The sequence below is a fragment of the Engystomops pustulosus genome, chromosome 3 (assembly GCF_040894005.1).
Source record: "Engystomops pustulosus chromosome 3, aEngPut4.maternal, whole genome shotgun sequence".
Taxonomy (NCBI): Eukaryota; Metazoa; Chordata; class Amphibia; order Anura; family Leptodactylidae; genus Engystomops; species Engystomops pustulosus.
In genome coordinates, this window is record NC_092413.1 from 207,005,256 (window position 1) to 207,029,709 (window position 24,454).

Genomic DNA, 24,454 nt, shown 5'->3' on the forward strand with positions numbered 1-24,454 from the left:
TGCAAACCCGGTCCACGTCTTCAGTTCTTCTGTGTCTGCCAGTCACGTTGTCTGGAGCTTCCTTGTCCTCTCTCTACTGTGTCTCTTCCAAAGTTCTCCAAGCCTATGGTGCGTCTCCCTGCTCCATATATGGACTATGCTGAAGTTTTTTTCAGAGAAGCAAACAGAGACTTTGGCACCATACCGTCCCTACGACTGCCCTATTGACCAGCTGCCGAGCACATATCTTCAACGGAGTCGGGTGTACGCACTGTCTGTGCCCGAAACCGCAGCAATGTCGGCCTACATGAAAGAGAATCTGCAGATTGGGTTCATGCGTAAGTCCTCTTTCCTTGTGGCCAAAAAGGATGGGTCACTCCGTCTCTGCATAAACTATCCCAGCCTTAACAAGATCACCGTTATGAACCACTATCCATTGCCGTTGATCACAAAACTTTTTGACCGTGTACTCGGAACCAAGGTCTTCACCAAACTAGACCTACGTGGGGCGTATGACCTCATCCGTATCCGCGAAGGTGACGAGGGGAAGACCACCTTCAATAATTGCGACGGGCACTTCAAGCACCTGGTTATGCTGTTTGGACTCCGTAACGCACCAGCTGTTTTTCAGGAATTCATCAACAACATTTTCAGAGCTACATACCTGTGTTGTGGTTTATCTCGAAGATATCCTTGTGTTCTCTATGGACCTTGAGTCTCACCGATCCCATATATGGCAAGTCCTAAGTCGTTTAAGGGCCAATCACCTCTATGCTAAACTCAAGAAGTGCCAGTTCCATCAGAAGAGTCTTTCCTTCCTTTGCTATATCATCTCGGACAAGGGCCTCCAGGTGGATCCTACTAAGTTGTCTGCGGTTCTCCACTGGCCTCGCCCAGTAGGACTACGTGCTATACAGAGATTCGTGGGCTTTGCCAATTACTACCGGCAGTTTATTCCACACTTCTCCTCTTTTGTATCTCCCATTGTGGTCCTGACCAAGAAGAACGCCAGTCCTAGATTCTGGCCCCCAGCGGCTGAAGAAGCCTTCTCTAAATTAAAGTCTGTCTTTGCCTCGATCCCATTTCTTACACGGCCTGATACGGAGAAGCCATTCCAGCTGGAAGTTGACGCCTCCTCAGTAGGAGGTAGAGCAGTGCTCACCCAGAAAGGGCCCAAAGGCCGAAATCTCACTTGTGGGTTCTTCTCTAAGACTTTATCCCCCACAGAGAAGAATTACTCCATAGCGGACCGAGAGCTATTGGCCATAAAACTTGCCTTAGAAGATCTTCTGGAGTGAGCTCATTTTCCAGTCTGCATATACACAGATCACAAGAACCTCCTCTATCTCCAGACTGCTCAGTGGCTCAATCCGCAACAAGCTCTATGGTCCCTCTTCTTTTCCCGTTTCAATTTTCTTCTCCACTTCTCCACTCAGGCAGAAAAGAACGTCATGGCTGATGCCTTCTCCCGTGCCTCTGATTGGGGAAGAACTGGCTCCTCCACATGTCTGCTCTGTGACTGGACTGCTTCAGTGGACCTTCGTCAGCTACCGCCTGGCAAGATCTACGTCCGACCCGATCTTTGGAAGAGGATATTAACTTGGGGACATTGCTCACGTGTGGCTGGGAATTCTGGGGTGCAGCGCTCTGTAGCCCTCATTTCCTGTTCATATTGATGGCCTGATCTGGTCAAGAATGTACAGGATTTTGTGGGTTCCTGCACTTCCTATGCCTGAAATAAGCCGTCTTGTCTCAAACCTGCTGGTCTTCTTCAGCCGTTGCTGATACCCAGCTGCCCGTGGACTCTCTTGACTATGTAGGATTTTATCAAAGACCTTCCGCCTTCCTCTGGTAATACCGTCATATGGGTGGTAACTGACAGGTTTTCCAAAATGTCCCATTTTGTCCCTCTGCCAGGTCTGCCATCTGCTCCATGCTTCATGGACTTCCTCAGCACATCATTCTTGACCAGGGGGTCCAGTTTGTTTCCACGTTCTGGCAATCTCTGTGCAGCCAGCTTCAAGTGAAATTGGACTTTTCTTCTGCCTGCCATCCGCAATCTAATGGCCAAGTGGAAAGAGTTAATCAGATTCTTGGTTGCTATCTCTGCCATTTTATCTCTGCCGTCAGGACGTCTGGTCCATTCTGTTGCCATAGGCTGAGTTTTCTTATAACTCTCTGAATTCAGCATCTGCCGGCTCTGCTCCATTTTTCATCACTTATGGACTGCACCCACGCCATCCTCTTCCTCTACCTGTGTCCTCGGACGTTCCTGCCATGGAAGAGTTGGTTCTGGATCTGAACTCCATCTAGGAGCAGACTCGACTTTCATTGCTACCGCTTCTACTCGAACCAAGATCCAGGCCGACAAGAAACGCAGGTCTCCTCCCATCTTCTCTGGGACCAAGAAGAGAGGGAGGCCGGAGCTGGGGGGGGGGGGGGGGGGATACTATGACTCTCTCGGGTCACGGGCTCACCTGTGCACCTCTTCATGCTCCAGCGCTGCTGCACTTACTGTTCCGACGGTCCCTGTCATGCTGGCTCACGAAGATTTAAAGGGCCAGCGCAACGCTGATTGGTGCTGGCCATTCCCAGAATCCCTTATAACCTAACCTCTCCCTGCACACCTTAGAGAACCTTAGAGAAAGCTTTGTCTGATGCCCTGTGCTTGTATTCCGAATTCCCGTTGTGACCACGGTTCCATTCCTGACTCCGCTCCTCTACTGCCTGCTTTGTTTTTTGGCCTTGCTCCTGACTCCGATCCTGCTCCGCCTGTCCTGACCTCCTGCATGTCCCCATCTGTCTGATGATTCTGTACTTCACCTTGGCCGCCACCGCAGACAAAGTCGCTCCTGTGGAGCGACCTGGTGGTACCACACCGCAGCAAGTCTAACCCACTTTGCGGTTTACGTCATCGTCTCCTGTGGTGCCTGACAAACCAATTGAAAGGCAATCAGTCACCATAGAATAGTCCTAAAAGGAGTGCTGTGTACTGTGAATTGTTATATTATTCAGTAGGACACAGTTATTGGAGAGATGATACATAACCAGTGAAGCTCTGCCACTGGTCAGACTTTACATAGTCCTCTAAAGTGTGGGGTAAACCCACATTCTCTAGTTGATGGATATTCGACAATAGGATACTATACTACAAAGTTATTGGACTTTTATTGAACAAAAGAGTATTGAAGAATCACCTCCTCAACCTCATCATGTCTATAACACCTTCTACATTACATGGAACCCATGTCCATGAAGTGAAAACACAACACACACGTAAAGCCCAAAATATTAGCATTCAGCCTCACTCCTTGTGGAATGCATGATGAATGCTGCCTTGACCTTTACGGAGTGTGAGACAATACAAGTATTCTAATTATTCTCTGCCCCTGGAGATGATTTCTATTAGCAGCTTCTTTATATGTATAAGTATTGTCATTCAGTCATCAGTGAATTGTTTGAGGGTTTTTCAAACACCCTTGATGTTTAGGTGGCCCTTGCTGCTTCTCCTGACCTACCATACATATGTGGTTTCAATGGTATATCTCCCATAAGAACAAAGGATCTGGCATAACAAGATTCACCCTCCACAGTGTTTCCTTTTCAACATACCTTCTACCGACCTCCATAGTTGTCCCATTTTGTTCAGATAATTTTGTTGTGGGGAGTATCCCAGCCTTCTTAGATAACCTGGTGTTCTCTACCAATATTGATAATTTTAGTCTAGTTCGGTAACACCGATATAGTAGGTCAGCAATCATGGGATTACTGGAACAGAACCTTAATTTTTCCCTATGGAAAGTTCAACATTGTTAATAATATGGACCCAAAGAGTAAGTTTAGACGGAACCAATTTGTGTTTCTAATTTTTATTAGTCAATAAAAATGATCCAAAAAGTTAACCATCAATAGGAGAAGTTTAGATGTGTTAGTAGTGTGAGACACTGAAGGGGTTAACTGTGGGTGGGCGGTATGTTTCCCCTAGGTTTTCATACTATGCAAGGCCTGAGTGCTGAGTTTGTGTTGTCCAGCACCTTGGACACAGGTGGTGGGAGCAGCCTAATCAGTCTGCATAAAGCTGCTGAGCAGAGCTGAGAGCGTTGTCTCTCTGAGTGGAGGCTGGAGAGCACACAGCCCTGACCTCTGTGCCTGGAACAGCGGAATATTTTGTGTTAGTGGTGAGTTAGAGAAACTCTGTATAGTTAGCACCCAGACGGGTAGGATATTATTTGTTTTGATGCCTGAATGTGAAGGCTGTTTTATTTTGTTCCTGCTGACGAAATAAACGCAGGCAACACCTGTTTTGGACGGTACCTTGGTGTCACTGTCTTGAACTGCATCACAAAAACCCGCTACCACGGTCTCTACTGGGCCAAATCTTCCACAGTAGTCTGACTGCTTTGATTTATCTGAGCCTGAGTCTATAGTATTATTTCTCTTGCATCTGTTAAGTTGTTCTACAGAAGAGCAACGAAAAGAATAAGTGCAAAGCAGTCATCAAATAAAAGCAAAAAGTTTGAGAATTACAGAAATATACATCCCTTCACCCAAGATGCAGGGTAGCCATACAAATTAGACGATTGCAGCTAAATCCTTCAGCTTCAGAGGGACCATCTGGCCACCTAACTTGCATAGTGGTATTCAAACTACTCCCTTTTAGCATTAGTTGGGGGAAAGAAACAGACATTCCCAAACTTTGCTCTAGAAAGACAGAGAGTTAGGCATTCCCAATTCTTAAGACATGCCAAATCATTTCTCTAATACTTAAAGGTGTATTCCAGGAATAAGCATAATTCATATACAAATGGGTACTCAAAATATAAGCTAATATGTAATTAGTTGTTATTTAAAATTTTGCTCCCCTTAGCAGAAAATGCTGTTGACATACAATGTAATGAAGAATTAAAATGCTACTGGCCCTTTAATCAGTACGCTAATTTCCTCCACGCGGTCCATTGCGGAGCAGACACAAGACAGAAGATGGCCACTGGTCACATGTCCACATCACATGTCCTGCATCTGCCTGGGCAGGTCATGTGATCACCACTATGTTTGGCTGTAATCGGTTGGTTGCAGTGCATCCAGTATGGCCAGTGTTGTAGTGATGTGCAGGGATGGCAGTTACACATATTTACTATGGTAACAGAGCAAGAAAGTCTGTTATATCATCACTGAGAGCAGAGCATAAGAGGGAGGAGGAGTTACTGAGAACTAAAGGATCATGGGACTTGTAGTTTCCAGTGGTGGCCACCTACTTTAGAGAGGCCATAAAATTTTGTAAATCATAAAATCAAGCTATTTAAGCTTTGTTTTGTGACTAATGACATTGAGTATTGTTGTATTAATTTATTTATATCATCATGGTTTTTGTGTCAGACGTTCCTATTCCCAGAATACCCCTTTAATCCTCTTCATCCTTGGTTGGCTGAACCATATCTACCTATGTGTTGGTGTGGAAGAAGACTACATCCTATGGCAGTGATGGCTAACCTATGGCACTGGTGCCAGAGGTGGCACTCAGAGCCCTTTCTGTAGGCATTCAGGCCATCACCAGAGATGAGTCCAGGTATCTTCCTGCAGTCCCAGACAGCCCAGGACCTCCTGTGCACAGAGCTATTTTAAAGTGACAGCTCTACCTGGGACTATTTTCTGCTTTACTTGTGTCCTCAGGTGCTGGTATCAATGAAAACTGTGACAGAGAAGAGCTATAAATCACAAATTAAATTTCTGTGTTGGCACTTTGGGATAAATAAGCGGGTCTTTGTTGTAGTTTGGGCACTCGGTCTCTAAAAAGTTTGCAATCACTGTCCTATGGCAATGAATATTTGCCCACCAGATCTGAAATGAGTGGCCAACTTTACAATTGGAACTGCAATAGGGTTCCCGGAGGTGAAAACATTTTTTCAGAGATTCCTCATGGCTCTCCCATGATGTAGTGGAACTGTCATAAACAGAGGCACTTGATTGGCTTATGGTTGGACCTTGTCAGTGATGTCATCCCTGGCACGAGCCTCCTGTTTCATCATGACATAGTTAAGTCTTACTCTTAAGTTTCTATTGAATCGATAGGCTGCGTTTCCAGCTGTGTTGCTTTAATCCAGAAAATCACTGCTTCTCCTGATTGCAGGAAATATCTTGCATTTCCTGATCATACTTACTGTCGGGTGCTTATATATATGGCTACCAGAACAGATGTAAGCTGATTTATTTCACCACAAAGCAGTTAGCTCGGTTCCATCTGTACATTTTTTTCCATAAAGATCCTTATATGAACCACTGTTCTTTCCGAGAAAAGGATACATAAATGAAGTCAGGAGTCATTTTTGTGGGTCGGAGAGAATACAATTAGATTTTTTTCTCATATTAGTTATTGTGGCTGGGAGAAGACGTCATGATCTTATATTGTTTTAAAAAACAAATCGCCCTCGAGCCTGAATGGTTCACATGGTATTCCTCTCTGAGGAAACACATTCCCATTCAGCTTCGATGACTAGCACCAATTACCACCCAAACCACAAATTTGGAAGATATGTGGTGTTCTAAATAATTTACACCGGTCCTTAGCAACTACCAATAGTCTCTGGATTACATCAGTCATAACCAATTTGTGTCATGTGTTCAAAGGTAATCCTTAAGCCTGATTTATACTAACTTCGTAAAGATGAGGTATTACTGTGATGATATGTGCCCGGAATAACACAACAAATTAAAACTTTAGCTCCTGAGAACAGGGATGTTGCCACCAGACTCCCTTTTACTAGAGCCTTTCTTAGATGTATGGGAAAAGAGGAAAAGTCTACGTAGATCATCACTTTTAGCCTACATTCACACTGTCGTTGCCCGCTGTACCATAGCACGGTGGGAGGATGGCAGTGCCGGGGAGAGGAGGAGGGGGAGAGCGCCACTCACCCCTGCCCCTCTCCACAGCCTAACATAGCCATGTCCTATTTTTCTATGGGCTGCGGAACGGTACGGTGCCGCACGTGTGCTGCACCATACTGCTCCCGTATGGCGGCGTGAGGCCATTGTGATGTATGGGGGACATATATTATTCCGTATATACGTCCCCCATACGTTCGTGTGAATGTAGCCTTACACTGCTCTTATATGTTCTATTTGAAAATGGTCTTTTCACTTACAGCAAAGATGAAATTTAAGTACACAGAATAGTAACCCATTTGGATTCTTGGTAGTCCTCCTAATTCCTCAATTTAATATCCATAAGCTGTAGGGCCTTCTATACACATTAGATGAAATTCTCCCAAATCTGACAATTTCTTCGGGTAGGGCCAACCATCTTATATGTATGGGGCATCCCAAATCCTCCCGTTGGAAGAATTTCGGGAGAGGAAATATAGGTAAATTGGAATTCAGTATTCCGATCCTTTTTGTCACAGACAGTAAGCTTCTGCCAGCAGATTTAGCCCTTCATTTTACATGCTGAGCCCTTTATAGGTGTTTGTGAGGGAGTCCGGAGAGATATTTGATGTATGACTGAAGATGGGCCAGGTTGTCAACAGCTGCTCAGTGTGTATAACAGTCTTTAAACTCAAGCCTAATGAAGCCACTTTTTTCATTGTACCTGTCCAACCATCTTTAACTTCCAGCTTTAAGAGCATGGACATTACTGCACTTTCTGGCCACTAAGCTCCCTACGTGGCATTAACCATTAAAACGTAATCTTTTTCTTTGGGACTGGAGGTGATACTACTGGAACCTCCATCGATTATGAAAATGGAGCTATGTCTGTGCATATCCCACACTGCTCCATTTACATTGGGCACTAGAGTTTGTTGTGGATCCTTAATCTGATGATCACTGGGGGTTCCAATAGTCAAGCATCCAATTCTCAGACATTTATCTCTATTCCAATCTGTTGGTTACATTCACCTTGGACTGTATATAAGATGGCGGCTGATGGTTGGTTCAGGCAGCAGAATTTTTATTTATTAAATTATTTTATACTTTTCCCTTGTAAAGAATGGCCGGACCATTATACAAGCTCTTACATCTCTTGTGTCACCCCCTTCTTGTGAGCAGGGCTCTCACTCCTGTTGTTCCATATGACTGTTTGTACTCTGTAACGTTTTATTTTATTTGTATGTGTCCCCTATGAAGGCGCTATAGAAATAAAGATTATTATTATGACTTCACATCCTCTAAAAATTGTGTAGGTTCTCAGGACCTTCTTCATCAAATGAGCCACTTCCTCTGAATATGGATGTCACTTCCTATCTTGTCATCTGGTCCAATGAGGGCAGTCGTTGTATGAAGTGGGTCCTGTGACCCCTAGTCAGACACAGACCTAAACCCAGAAGAGCCTAAGCGATGCATGAGCTGGAGAGAGTATGTGTCCTTTTTTTTCTTCTCATGGCCCTAGCTCCTGCTTCCATTTCATGTAAAATTTATTTTAGATAAAAGTTAAGTGAAAAAGAACAACATCCCTGTTTTTCATTTAATATCCACGTTGGATTTAATCTGGAGACCCCTGTCTCAGTTTTAACCAGAATGGGGGTGTATGTGACCGGTGCTTTTTACACTCTACTTTTTGGAAATTAGTAAAACCCCACAAGAGCGAAAAATAATCCAATATGGTCTTCAGCCACAATAATTTAGGTGGAAACATATAGCGAGGTATTTGGCAGCATCTGGTATTGCAGAAGGTTGTTGGTGCCTGCCATACTGCTCAGTCTATAGACCTCCAGTAATTAATCAAAACCTGTTAAGCGACAAGAAGGACAGAAAGTGAAGGGTGAGAGGTAACACTATATTTACATCAAATGTGAGACATGGTGGGAAATTAACTCACACAGATACTTAACATGGCTTTGGAGGGTTTTGTTTAAAACCCTTGACCTTTGGGTGAAGTGGTGATTAGGCTCGTTGATGACCCCCGCAGCTCTGAGAAGTGTTAGGTTGTATCAGCTTGTCTTGAACGTGATACCCTGCTCCATTTTCATGAGATTTTTTTCGTGAAAACAGATCGGCCATATGCTCCGACGTCCAAGTAAAATCTACTGGAAATATATCAACTGTTGAAAATATGGCCGATCACGAGGAATCATCAAAATAAGCAATATACAAACAATGCTCAAACAAAAGGATGAGTGTTTCTTTCGAAGTTCTTGACTTGTATATTGCCACTGCTTACCAGACTGGCAATTACTTATTGAGGACATTTTTACCCAGTTATACAATAGGGATTGTATTTGACCATCAACCCTGGCCAGAATCCAGGTGTACCACCAGTCCTTCTGGACCTGTCGGTGGTTTTATTGCCCCAAATTACCCTGACAGTTTCCCTTTAAGAAAATATCATATGAATTCTATTTGGATGGTCTGCGCTATGCAACCTGAGAAGAACGAATGCACTTGTGCTGCCGCTTTTTTTCTTCTGATCTTGGGCTCTGTTTTGGATAACTGGGATATCAGCCGGACAGCTTGACAGACTCTTCATAACGGCTCAGAAGAATGTTTCTGGTATCTATTTAGGACTTTATCTTATCTCCATCTGTGGTAGTCCTAGAGTGACAAAAGCAACTAGCAAAGGTTGAAATATGATGTTCTCAGACACATCTGCTTGTGGCTTATTCTTATTTCACGTCGTTCTTCACATCATGAGGTTATTTTTATAAAATAAATTTCCATTGTTGCGATTGCCCATCACGCTGCTCAAGTTTCTGAATACACTCTTCAGAGTTTGGGAGACATCAGACACATGGTTTGAATGAAGATGTTTAAGTAGATCATGTACAACCTTACATATCGTTAAGATTATGGGGAGATTTATCAGGTCTTGTAGGCCAGTTGTCTTGGGTATAAGTCCTGAAATAATCACGGTTCCTATGTGCCACCTCCACACCAAGTGGGTGTGAAGGGAGGTGCGTCTGGTGGGTAGGTGGGTTGTTAGGGTTTCTGCCCTTGTACCTGCACACTAGCTAAAGCCTGTGTCCCGACCTGAACGAGCACAGTTTGAAGCGCTATTCTACGCTAGGCAGGACCTTACGTAGAATTATACATTGGACAAAGCTCTACAGGATGTATCAGACTTGCAGGAGGGGTGGAGGAACACCATCACAGCATGCACCAGCGTCTGATAAATAGCATCCTGTGGGGGGTATTTATCAGGACTTCCGCCCTGAAATAATGACAAATGCTAGTGTATCACTAGCACATGCGATCGTTTTCCCTTTATGCCACCTCCCTGCAAGGGTGCGTGGAGTGACGGGAAGGGGGGTGTAGGGCGTTGGCCCACCCCGGCGAACTCGCTGCAACTCGCGAACTTTTAGCAAGCCTCTTGATGTATCCAGCTGCGTTAGAGGGGTGGCAGAGCTATCATACGCCGGTACGTGAGCGCCAACGTACAATGAATATCAACCTATGTGTGCGTATGTGTCTATATGACTATTTTTATTTATTTATTATTAAATTAGTTTTATTAAAACGTCAATTAGAATATTAAGTGTTTTTGGGAGACAGTGTGAAATATCTACTCCCCCATTACACCTGACTATGCTTTTACAAATCACTATACATTGGTAGTTATTTATGGCACCTTCCAATTTGGCAGGGCGCCTGAGCAATTGGACACCTAGTCCCTAGTGTCCTGCAAAGTTGTACATAATAGTTTGTCTTTACTATAAAAAATGTTCCGTACGAAAAATATAGGAGAAAGTGGGAGGGACACTTATAGCCTGTGCCCGTTTTGACCCGTTTAATGGGCAGAAATTGTCCCACCATTCTACGGAAGGCAGGACCGGATGTTGAATTGTACAATGGGCGCAGCTGCTTGCTGGATATATCAGGCTTGCAGGAGTGTTGGAGGAACATCATCCCACCATGCACCAGTGTACATTGTATAGCACCCTATGGGGGGTATTTATCAGGACTTCTATGCCACAAAAGTGGTATTGATGTACTGAAATAATTACAAATGCTAGTGTATCACTATTTTCCCCTTTCCACCACCTCTGGCTTGGATGGTCGTGAAGGGGAGCTGGGGTGTTGGACGGTGCAGGGTCTGCTCATTTTCATAGCGGAAAAACGGCTATAATTAGGCAACAGCACCTCAGTGGCAGATAATTTTAGGTGATATGAGGAAGACTTTTAACCCTTTACCCGATGGTATTACCAGTGTGAGGGGTGAAATTCTGGTGACAGGTCTTCTTTAAATGGCTTCCATTGGTCTACGTTTGCACCACTTTCGTTAGGCTTTTTTTCCTTTTACATGTTAATGTAAGAACACTGGGTGACCACCAAGGCTTTTAGGCGTAAGCCAAATTTTTAATGCATTCCGTGGCTGGTTTTAGGTGTTTTTTGTAAGTGGTTTTTTCACTGTACCATCCATTAGAATAAGGTGATCACAAAACTTATATGTTGGCTCAGGCTTTACATTATTCAAGGCCGTCTCTTTGTCGGTCATTCTTCATGAGCGGGAAAGTGACCACATTTGAGGTGGGAAGGATAAAAGAAAGATACACATTGTGAATTTGTGTAGCATGGTATTCTTGTCTGTCCCCGGCCTTAGGCTACCGCTTGAACAGCGGGGCAAAGGTCTACTTCGTTTTGGTCACATTTCACAGGCATTTCTGCACAGTGTGTAGCCAGAAATGCAAGAAAATATCATTTATTATCTTCAGAACATGCTACTGGTGTGATAGCAAGTGCACTGCTGGGGCCAATATAAATTTAAGGGTATCTGGGGTACCTAGTCCTTGTAACGGGTAAATATGTTCCAAGTAGTTTAATATTCAGGTCTTTGGAATCTGTTGCTGTACTAAGCCTGGCCTCTCATCATAGTCCCTTCATTGTGCTGATCTTTGAAGTTCAGGTTTCCTCACCAATGACCATTGATTCTCAGAGAACCACTTTAAAGTCTTTTTTTTTTCTGATTTTGGAGTTTTGTTGGATAACAATTTGTTCGGTGGGGGAGCAACTGCTCCGACCCCCACAAGAACATACCTTCTCATATCATGGGGGTCTCATTCTCACTAACTGAAAGATGCAACAGGTTAAGTATGGGTCCCGCCCCTCCATTTAATGGAAGCATCGGAAATTGCTGAGATTGGCTTTCATTCATTGTCGGATATAGCTGGGTCCTGTGATTGGCTATTCCAGGCACTGATAGCATTGAAAGAGTGGCAGGATGCATGGTTGACCTGTCGCTTCATTTAGTTAGTGAGAACGAGACTCCCATTTCCAAAAACTGCCTGGATTTGTTGTTATGATTAGTGGGGGACCAACAGTCGGACCCCAAGGGTCAGATTGTTTTCTCATGTACACCCCACATAGGAGATTGGTGGTCCTGTGTGATCACTTCCAGGACCACCCACCTGACAGTGGGAATCCTCGTTAGCATATTAGCAGTTGGAACTAACGCCATTGATCACTCGATAAATGGTCAGGACTCAAGCAAAAGGGCCAACTAATGGAATGAGTGGAGCTGATCCTATAAAGGAAGTGTTGTAGTAAGTGGACGAAATGAAAGGTCCTCATTACGAAATTCAGGAATGCACACTGCAAAAATATCACCTTGAAAGTTATGGAAGATGAACTGTATAAACTTACAGCTTGTTACACGGTATTTCTAGTAAATGATTTGTGTAATGTCAGGAAATAAATAAAGCTTTGAAGCCACCTGCAGAACTTCCCTTAAAATCGTATAAATAACCTTTTTCTTCAGAACTCAATGTTGAGGACCACTTCTTAAGCATGAAGGAAATGTTTACACTCCAAGTTTCTTCATCTTTACAGCGTAGACTTGTATTTTTTCAGGCGCAATCTGTATAGTTTATAACACCAGCGACATGTAGACAACCCTGGTTCATGTACCCCATGGGTAAGGACTTTATTGGGGACCAGATGACCCAAAACGGAGAGATGTTCTGGATTATTCAAGCTCTTCTCATATTATATAGATGACTATTCATCTGCTAAGTGTCTGCTTTATTAAAGGGTTTTGAGAAATGTCTGCTTTTAGGGAACTACCGATAATCGGGTTTGGCCTAGCACTATAAAATGTTTACACAAGATCCCAAACTTGTCCTTTTTAAGGTGGTCAGTTTAATAAGTTTAACTCTGTTGAACGCTCGAGTCCTCTAAGTGGTCACTCTTGGAGACAGACCTTTTCATTGATGATTGACACAACATTGGCTGTTGAGGTTAGCACTAGCAGGCAACAGGACAGCCAATCACTGAATGCGCCACAGCCATCGGTCTTTTTTTCACGCAGTAAAAATGAATTGAAAACGCACGTGAAAACTGAAACATTGCTCCAACTCTTGACCGAAAACTGATGAACTGAAGGAAATTCCAGTTTTTCACTGACCGACCACTGATCGATCACTGATCGAACTCTCATGCGAAAGACGCGTAAGAAAGTTCAAGACTGTTGAAATATTTAACTTTTTGCATGTTCTTCATGGGAACAGATCACTGACCAGGCGGTCCCCTACTTAAGAAAAACCCGACTTACTGACGACCCCTAGTTAAAGACGGACATTTCTGCCCACTGTGACCTCTGGTGAAGATCTCTGGATTTTACTTTAGTTACAGACTGCAATGATCAGCTGTAAGGTGTCTGTAATGAAGCTTTATTGATAATCCTTGGTCCAATTACAGCAAAAAATTTTTGTCTGGAACTACAATTATAAAATATACAGTTTTGACTTACATACAATTTCAACTTAAGAACAAACCTATGGAACCTATCTTGTACGTAACCCGGGGACTGCCTGTACAATCACTTTGTGTTTGATCTCTTTTTTTTTTTTTTAAATAAATATATTCTTTATTTTGTATATTTTTTCAAAAACTACAATTTAGGGTACATTCAGATGGTCAGGTGCACACCCAGACCGGATCCTGGATGAGCACTCGGCCAGCAGCAGGAGAGGGGAAGGGTGAGCGCTCTTCACCCCTCCTCCCTCCATAGGCAGACGAGCTGCTGCAGCACAAATCTGCTGAGATATAGAACATTTCCAATATTTAGCGATACTATGGCCCGATTCGGTGATGGTGCGGTGTCACACCATGTGCTCCCTGCACCTTTACCGGGAGCCATAGAAGTCTGTTGGGGCCGTTATCAAATCATGCGACCACATCACGGCCCTTATAACGGCTGTGTGAATAAGCCCTTATCCCAATATTTTCTCAGTTTATGAATATGTGCCTTTGGACGTGTACGATCTCTGCAGATTTAGAAGTTGTTGTGCATCTAAGGCTCTGTTTTAGTCATACTTTTATTTACACACATCAGAAATTGATGGTTTAATACAAAAAAAAAAAAATTTATGTAGGCAACTCAGTGTAAGGTGCTAGGTGCCATACTGATAGTGCTACACGTGTCTCCATAGTGGGTTTTATAGGAATTTTGGAATAATTTACCGTATTTTTCAGACTATAAGACGCACCGAATTATAAGGCGCACCATCAATAAATGCCTGCTAAAATGTCTAGGTTCATATATAAGGCGCACCTGATTATAAGGATGAATGACCAGCAGGTGGCAGACCTGTGCACAGTTCAAGGCAGCTGTTGTCTGTAAGTGCGGTTCATATATAAGGCGCACTGGACTATAAGGCGCACCTTTGATTTCTGAGAAAATCAAAGGATTTTTTGTGCTCCTTATAGTCCGAAAAATAGGAAAGCATACACATACAGTACGTGTATTCAATTTTGTAGTCCCATAATTAACCCTTTTGGTTTACCATAGCATAGAATACCTCCAAAATCTTACCGTCCCTAAATTAGACCTCAAAGTGCCTCCTCCTCGCTCCCTCTCGACCGCATCCACATCCATCAAGTTTCTTAAGTCCAAAGTTGTTTGAAATTAACCTTAGCGCCCGGGGACAGCGGCAGCAGCTAATTCTCCTTTACCGTAACATTGAGCAAGATTTATGATATCACATTGTTTTCAGTAAGATTTTTAGGTTTCGCATAATTTGCAGCCAAACCCGTACAGGTGTTAAGTTGTGTAAAAAGTTCTTAAAAAAATAATATATGACCATCTGGCCCCAGAAGAAACAGGATAGAGATTTCTTGTTTTTCTTCAGTGATCTAAAGAAGGAGCTTTGGAAGTTGTTTTACCCCCTGCACACACTCGCTCCTACGTTTTTTACCATCTTGGCAGCCGTCACATGTCGTTTTTTTTCCCTCTGAATAAATATTTACGCAGTGTGTTCAGTCGCCGAGACATTTGCGATATATAGTTGGGTAATAGACGGAACCTGTGGAACTTGTTGTATCTTATTGTTGGCACTTTTCTGCAGTTTGTAGAAAGCATTTATTGACAGAGCAGTAATTTACTTCTGAGTGAAATCTTCCCAAAAGTGGGTTTATTATCATTTTATTAATAAAAACAGCTGAGCTACAAAGTCAGGAACGGGAAGTGGAGCATCCAGTGTCAATAGGAAGAACGCAGGTTGTCTGCAGGTGACCTTTATGACTTTTGGAAACCTCCACTTTACATGATGCTTTATTACGAGAGCTCTTCCTTAGCTCGTAAAATAGGTCATGCTCAAAGACTCCCTAGCATGCTCCAAGAACAAGCTTTTAAAGGGGCCCCCGAAGCCTTGACATGTTCTTTTGGCTGGCAACTTTTTACCTTCCTGACATAAACCTACAAAACAAATAGTTAGAATCAAATTATGTTTAAAGGACATTTACCACCAGGATGAAGGATTGTAAACCAAGCGCACTGACATACTGGTGTGCACCCACTATGGAAGGATCTGCTCTTCTTACAGCTTCTTATGCCCTTGTTTTTATTAAAAAAAGGCTTTAAAAATTATGCAAATAATTTGCATATGTGCTGGGATGTCATCATTACTGTCATATATAGCTGGTATAGACTGGTAGGGGGTGGGTAGGCAGACAACGGCTTTAGAAGGTCATGACCACAGCCATGTCACCTCTGCATCCAAGTGGTATATGGCACAACTGAGGGCACTAATTGGCTTCAGGTGTCATGTCACCTGCCGTGGTCATTTATAATTATTGGGAAAGGGAAAATTATTCAATAATTAATAATGGGTTCATGTAGGACTGTCTTAATTTGAAGTCTACTAGGTGGTAAATGAAGGTGGGTCTGGTCACAGGTTCTATTTAGAGGAAATCCACCATCAAAGACAAGCATTATAAATCATAGATCCAGGAACCGTGACAGCGGTAATCTTCTTATATTTGTTATCTATGAACCTTTACAATTATGTAAAGAGCCTGGAGGGCCATGTGAGTGTTACAGAAGGACTCTGTGCTCTGGCTTCACAAGCTGTTGTTACACTGTGCAGCAGCACATCTCAGGCTGTAGGGAAGGAGCTGGGGGTTGGGTAACAGCCTGAAGGCCAGAGTCCTTCTGGCTCATTAGCATAATTTAAAAAGTTATGCAGAAGGCCATGGATAACAAATATAAAATGATTACCAAAGTCACCGTGCCTGGATCTATGAGTAAGTGGTTTATCATGATGGATTTGGATGGTAGATTTCCTTAGGGGCTCATTCAGACCATCGTTTCTGCTGCTCATCCGCAAGTAATACAAACGCGTGAGGTTCGTTCTGTGTCTGTATTGTGTCCACATTTGTTTTTTTCATGTCCGTATGTCATCAGTTTTTTACACATCCGCAAAAAAAAAAAAATGAATGGGTTTCTAATCTACTTTTTGCCCTGCCCATTTGGTTGCCTGGCTACATTTGAGAACAAGAGAATGTTTCCGAGCGTGGTTTTTTTTTTTTTTTTGCGGATCCATTGACTTCTGTGGAGGTCTGTGGTCCGCATACGAGAAAAAAAATAATACATACTGTCATTTTTTTCTCACTGTCTGCACATCTGTTAAAAAAAAAAAACAGACGTGTGAACAGACCAATAGAAAACATTTACTTACCTGGTCCCTCGTGGCACATTTGCTTACCCGGTCTATCGGAGTTCCCGAAAGTGTATTGTTCAATAAGATCGTGCGCCCGATTTCCTGAATGTGTTGCTTCCCCGCTCATGTCCGCAGGAGTTCACCATCTTCCCATCTTCCTGCTGATGCATGTAAGGGACAATTTTAAAGTTAAATCCCGCACTTAGTCCGAAAGCCGGCACCGCTGCGCCAAAATCCACTTCTAAATACCTGTCATAGCCGCACGATCCGGGAAAACATCGGAAAACCCAACGGAAATGCGATCCGCGGACCCTTAGTAAATAAGCCCAATTGGGTAAATATGCCATTACCCAAAACTAAACGGACAGCATATGGACCTCAAAAACGCGCATCTGAATGAGCACTTAGTCTCAAATGATGGGGATTGCCAATAATCGATTTCATTTTGGCTAAAATTCTCCTTCTCAAAATTCTCAAATATTAGTGAGCTAATTGTTCTCAAGAGCAGTTCTCCAAGTGGCCTTGGAAACTCCATATATTACAGACCGGCTTCTCCGAAACCACCAAGAAGTTCTTTCAGACATCGTTTAAAATAATCTTTTTACATTCTGTTAAGTTTCGTAACATTGTAATGAGACAGACTCCAACCGGAAATGGATTATTGGACCAAAAATATACAAGAAATGAAAGGCCTGTTGAAAATTTTGTTGCATCCCATCGCGGTTCCACATTCTTTGATGTCTGTAGCTAAAACATTAGCCCTAACTCCTCTCATTATTTGACTAAGGCTATTTAACTTTTTATGTGTTGACCAGAATATCCTGTACTTCGCCAGTAAAGTCCTAATAAACTATTTTCTTGTTTCCGGATTAAGTTCAGTAAGATGTTATAAAACTTGTGGCTATGTGAATGCCCTGTACATAGTATTATGTGAAGATGAATGAGAGTAGGATTCTACCACCCTACAGGTAAAAGTGGCTTTCAGGGAAATGTATATTTATGCAAATGAGCTTCTCTGTGCACCGGCATCGGGGCTGTGACTGGCAATGTGGTGGTGGGCAGCAAAGAAAGAAGAAAAATGGTGCCTTAGGAAAAAATGGGCCCTCCTCGGGTGCACCAAGAATTAAATTTTTAGATAAAAACTAAATATATCCAGAAAGTTTATAAAGTACCCACAATGCAGGTTTTTACTGCAGCGGTAATCCCGCCTCCTGGTGATGCACTTACTCTTGGGAGGGGAAGAACACATGAGCTGGTGTTGAAGTGTTATTACATAGCAGTGAAAAGAAGCTGCCCCCTGGTCTGTGTCAAGTAGATGAGAACCAGAATTAGAGGGAAGGGGTTAAGAGGTTTTCGAGAATAACCCTTTTATCAATTTTAAGCAACTTTCCGAAAGTCCCTTTTTTGACCTGGAAGTTTTGATTATAAGTTATATTTGTCTGCTTCAACGATGGGTATGTTTTCGATGGATATAAGAAAGGATGGGTATTTTGAGGAAAGTGGTGGACTTTGCTTACTTAAAGAGGTTGAGGATATCTACCATCAAAATCAAACAAAATGAAATCATACATCCATAGATCCAGATCGTATTCTTATATTTGTCATCCATGACCTTCTTACTAAAATTGACTTTTAAAATTATGTTAAAGAGACCAGAGCCCCTCCTTGCTGTAGCTTCACAGGCTGTTAGACTGTCACAGCCTTCTCCCTGGTACCTCAGTCCTTCAACCCTCCCACTGCGTTAAGAATACATCAGGAAGAGGGAGGGGTCTGAGGGAGCAGGGGGCAGGCGGATATAGTGTAACAAGCAAGGAGGGGTTCTGGTAATGCCCACCAGAGTCCTTCTGGCTCTTTAGAATGGTTTTAACAGTTGATTTTAGAAGAAAGGAGACCCAGGATAACAAATTTAAAAATATTGTAATTATGCAGAGAAAGAAATAGACGGTGCAAATATATGGCCGTAACAATATATTTAGTTTTTATTAGGACATAACAACAAAATGAAATAGTGAGACACACACAATAAAATCAATTAAAATGTGCTACAATCCAGCACAGTGCCCCCTGTTGGGTAGAGGGACCAAGGTCCCAAACCCAGGGGCAGACCCAAGCAACCCCGAACCCCCCCCCCCTACTACCAACCCTAAACTGCCAATGCAAACAAATGATAGCAATGCAGATGCAAACACAATAAGAAGTATTTTTTGGGGTGCATACAATACCTTAATGTAGAGACATACTCAAAAGGTAAATGAACCTGTAAAAAATCAGTAAGCAAGCAGGCAAATCAGAGGAGGGAGGGTGGGTCAGATGGGGGTGAGAAACCACACGCGTTATGTCATGTATCCCCTATCCACGGGTTAAGGGTTGACTTGCAGTGGTGGGACCCCCATGTATCACGAGAAGAAGGGTCCTTTGTCATGCTGGTCACGCTGCCACCGATCTTTTCATAGGGGGGAACTCGATGTGACTGGACAACCCCTTTAACTCTATGTACTGTGTTTGAAAATAATATATTCTTGTAAAAATGTTTTAGAAATTGGCAAAATCCATAGACCAAGTCCAGTAGGGGTCATAAAAACCAATGTTTGCAAAGTTTTAAATAGCCAGTGATTCAGAGGAGCCATATATTTATGTTCTGCGCTGGCGGAATATGTCGAGCTACGGAGTTGGGCACGGAGAGGATTATAGGAGAGACCCAGGAATGTATAGACAGCTTGAATTTTACTGACTATGGCTGGATTCGGAATGGATGACTGCACAACCGTGCCGCGTGTTTTCCTGCAATTTCGTAATGTGTATCTTTATTTTCTCTAGCCCCTTTGCTCGGAGTTATGCTGAAACTGATATCTCGGCGAATTTATCATTGTTTTTCTTTGGTGAAAGTGTCCTTTTTTTTTTTTTTTTTGAAGGGTCATATTAGAACATCGATCTGAGAACGAGGTGGTAGCCAGGCTTCAGTCAACTTCTTCTCTGGAGATTTGCAAAGCAAAGCAAATTGGAATTCATAACAATTCGTAACGTATTTGAACAAAAAACATTACCGCCTGCGTATTAGGTTGCATCTATGTTCTAATGTGGAGCTGGCGCGCGTACAAGCGCTGTTTCCTGTGTCGGTGTTGCCTGCAGCCTTTCTGCTGTGTAATGTCAGGTACGCCGTGTCCGTTGGCACCTGGTCGGTTTTTCTCATATCTCCCAATTCGTTTCCTATTATCCCAGTATCCAACTTTTTTCTCCCTAAAATATCGTTATTAACGGTAAAGTAATAGTATACTGTACTAGATAGTCTGAAACGGCTTCACAGTGAATGGGCTAACGCAGGCTCTGGTTTGGCTAAGTTCATTTGCATACTTTTTTATTCCCATGGGGCACAGCCTGAAAAATGTGTCTGTACATAATGCTCTGTCACTTCTTTGAGAAGACATCCAGTAAACACTTGATCTGTAAGAAAGAGGGACAGGAACCCTGAGTCACCAGACAGTCACTCATCCCCACTCCACTTTTAACCCAAAATGTCCAGTTAAAAGGGGGCGTGATCACAAAGGGGCCAAGCTAAGTGAGCCATTGGCTATCAGGGCGACTCCTCTCGTTGACCTGAAAGAGCCGGCTCTTTGTGCTGGCTCCCTCGTGAACGACACATCACTAGTGGGGGGGCGTTACTAGAGCCCTTTCATACTGTAGATTCACAGGCTGTTAAAATGTGCTGGAGCACTTCCCCGTCTCTCACTGTATGAGATTACAGCAGGCAGAGGAAGGGGGAAGTCCTGAGGGAGCAGAAGGAGGGGAGACAATGTAACAGCCTGTAAAGCTACAGTGTGAAGGGAGCCCTTCTGGCTCATTAGAATAATTTTAAAAGTTGATTTTACAAGGAAGGGGGCCATGAATAACAAATATAATATAATATAGCTGAATCTATGAGTAAGTGTCCCTGGTTTATCATGATTGATTTTGATGCTAGCTGTACCTCTACCAGATGTACCTAAGGTATCTTGTCCAATCATCTACTAAATCTGAAGGGTTGCGCATGTTGAATTTCAACATGTCTGATCCATATGTCGCAGAGAGAGATAAACCACTGTCACAGGTGTTCAGACATGGCTTATTCTCCTCTCCAAATGAGAACACATCTATGCTCAGTCAGTCAATGTGGAGGGGCAGTTGTCTGTCATCTAAGATGTATGGTCACAGAATTATACATTTTTAGAATTTTTTTCATTTAGTTTCAGCTGATTGTGTTTTTGAGAAGGGGGAGGCTTCTGGTAACTTAAAGGGATTGTCCAGTCTTATTAAAAGTCATAATAGGCCATAGGTATTAACATTTTTTAGTCAAGTTTAAAAAAACATACAGGCTTAGGGGAATACATCAACATTTGTGTAAATTTTCAGAATTTTGCATAAACTAAGCCAACTTATAAAAGGTGTAAAGTTAGACTAGACTGTCTTAAACTACACAAAATTTATAATTCATCATCAGACACCATGATAAATCTGGTGCTCTTAGGATTTGTGCACATGTGCTGAAATGTGGCACATGTTTGCGGCCTGTTTCAGGCAGGTGTAGACGGGAGGGTTGGGCGCTGGCCATGTCGCAATTCAGGCAGGAATGTTCTATAATTTGATGTGACTGTGCATAATAGAAGTCAGTGGCCGCCAAATAGGGATGTGTGCACGAGGCCTTACTTTCAGACACTTTTAGTACAACTGCCACAACACATTTATTCCAAAAACAGCATTGGAGGTGTTCTGATTATGTCAGTTTCTGAAAGATCATAAAGGGACTTTATGGGGCACATGTATCATAAGGGGACATAAACACGTGCATACCGTCGTGTGCAGGAGGTGAGGAGATGGTGACCCCTCCTCCCTCCATAGAAAACAGCGGCACACGGCTGCACACTCGCCGAATGATAGAACATGCTCTATCTTTTTGTGGTGTGCGGCCCGGATCGGTGCCACACATGTGGCACTGTATCCCCGCCGTGCCGCTATTGCCGTCTATGGGGACGTACGTGCGGCCGCAAATTTGTGGCCGCTTGTACGTTCCCGCAGACGGCCATGTGAATGAGCCCTAAGTCTGGCTTTGTCCGTCTGCTTTTTGGGACGTTTCTAAGCTTTTCTGCTGGTTGGATGTATCTTAGCGGTTTTTCTTTATTGATACACGAGGCGTTTGGTCTTTCAAAAAGTTTTGAAAAGCTAATTTCTGGTCAGGGGCAGCCATAGATTTGTGCAAAAATTTGTGACTTTCACATCTGGATTGAGGTGATAACTCTGCAGAAAAATAGACAATGGCCTATTTGAAGGGAGACTGTCTTGGGTGCAAAAAAAGTTACAAATGAGCACTTGTGCCATAGAAAGTCTCATAAGATAAAGAAAAGGGTAAGCCAAAGCGTGTGCCCTATGATTTATGGAGTCTATCATGACTATAAGACATGGATGCAGAGTCGGTACCATGGCCGTCATGGGTTTGTAATTCTTGAACCCTCTTATACCATATATGTCAAAACTCAATTACCCAAGCATAAAAATGTTGATGTGCCATAAGGTGGAGGGATCTTCTTTATGCAATCCACATCTCCACAGTAACATGTAAGAAAGAGGCGCCTCCAGTGGTGTATGTATGTAACTGTAAGGTTAAAGCCTATCCCTAATTGTGTAAAGTACTATCTTATCTTTTGCTTTCAGTTATGATGAAATCCCTTCATTATGAAAATCCAGTAAGAGCTAGGTACAAGACCAAAAGGAAAAAATATGACCACTTAGAAGTCCTGACTCTTATATATTCCAAAGTCAATCTTTTGTTTATTGTGTAATTCGAGAATATTTGTCACTCAAATGTAAGAATATTTGAGGGAAGAAAGAAAAATAATTTTACCACTACTTAGCTTAAAACTTCTTGTAAATTCAAGTTCAAACTTTCCACATGTAGCCACAGACTAGGCTGTAAAACTGTACCTTCTCCACAATTGTTTGCATTGGAGCGAATGCAAAGTGGGGGGATAATAAGAGAGAGATTTGGGTTTTGTGAGTGTGTAACTTTTTGCAAATGTGAGGTCTGTGAAAAGGTTATGGAATTTGTGTAGAATGGCGAGGGCCTGCTCTAACGTGGTCAGCAATTATTTGCTATTCCCAAGGCAAGGACGGATATTATCACAGGAGAAATGAAGACCAAGACTTATTTCAACAGAATTATAATCCAGCAGAACATCCACAAAACCCCGTGAGAATCCTTCTATGCGTTTCAGAGAGTAGATCCAACCTAAGTCATGACACTATACAGCAGAATCCAGTTGCATTTTTAGCCGATCCAGCAATAAAAGAGAAGTCATGTGACTTTGATAACATTGCTATAAAGGTCATTGTCTCCTTAAGGAGAACACCTACTGTCTGACCCTAGTCAATAGCCTCTCACATAGCCAAATCAGTTCCCTACGCTGTACTGAGGAGACCCAATCAGGTCGAAACAGTGCTGTCTACAGTTGGGAGTCTGTTCCTTATGGAATAGATATAATGGTTTGGCTTAATCCCACATCATGTTATTAGACTTCTTGTAAGTCATACTTGATGTTAAGGGGGCTGCCTTTCAAGGTAGCAAAAGGAGGTATTGTTTTCCATTTAACACCTTGGAAAACTTATTTGCATTCTTCCCAGAATTCCCTAGTGGAGCATCTATGGCTTTAAGTCTCCACACGCCTTTAAGGTGGCCTTAATTGGCACTGTCTCCTTAAGGAGAACACCTACTGTCTGACCCTATAAAGGTCATGTGAGCATTGCATCACAAAGCATAAGAAAGCATAACGAATATTCATTGGAAAAGGAGAACATTTGTGAAATTTCACTACAAAACTCGATTTTGGAAAATTTTCAGCCACATAAGAACCAAGCCATTGTGGGCCTTCAGAACTTAGAGAGGTTTTTTTTTTTCCAAATTTAATATCGTCCTTCATAATCTGTCATAAAAAAGTATTTTTTTAACAGAGAAGTTGTAAAAGTTTTGAGCCATAAAAAATTGTTAAATAAAGTACTTTCGCCCTTCCACAAATTCCATATATTTGCATACTTCAATAGATGTTGGTCCATTGCTCTTTTTGTCCAGCCCCTGCTGTTCCTCAGCAATTGTTACTCAGAAATTGTGTTCATTTTGGCACTATACATGAAATCGGTGAAATGGGAGGCCTTGGCCTGGAAGGGACAACCTGGGACCACCCATATGACTGTAGCTAGCCATTGAGTGGGGGATAAAAATGTAACACCTATTGAAGGATGCAAACAGTTGGAGTTGGTAAAAGGTTCTTTTTTAGCCATAAGTAGCCATAATGCAAGAAGAGATACTGGTTTTTAAGTGCGTAAAACAAAAAGTGAGGAATGCGTAAAACAACCATTTAGAATTTAGAAATCGGATTTCTTAGATATCCAGTAAGCTTACCTGGGGACACTGTACTTTGAGAAAGACTAAATGGGCGAGAAGAAATTCTAGAAAGTTGGACCCGCAGTGTACTGGACAGAACCAAGTACAATGACTGAACTCATCTCCAGGAATATTACAACAGAAACAATTAGCAATGGCTACTTAGGTCTCTGGTCGGAGACCCATAAAGGAGTTTCTGGTTACTTTA

General features: G+C 42.6%; 1 protein-coding gene across 3 annotated transcripts in view; it reads left to right on the top strand.

Moving 5' to 3' along the window:
- The window catches only part of LDAH (lipid droplet associated hydrolase), a 129,916-nt gene that overhangs the window by 66,330 nt on the left and 39,132 nt on the right, over window positions 1–24,454 (top strand). The window lies entirely within an intron of this gene.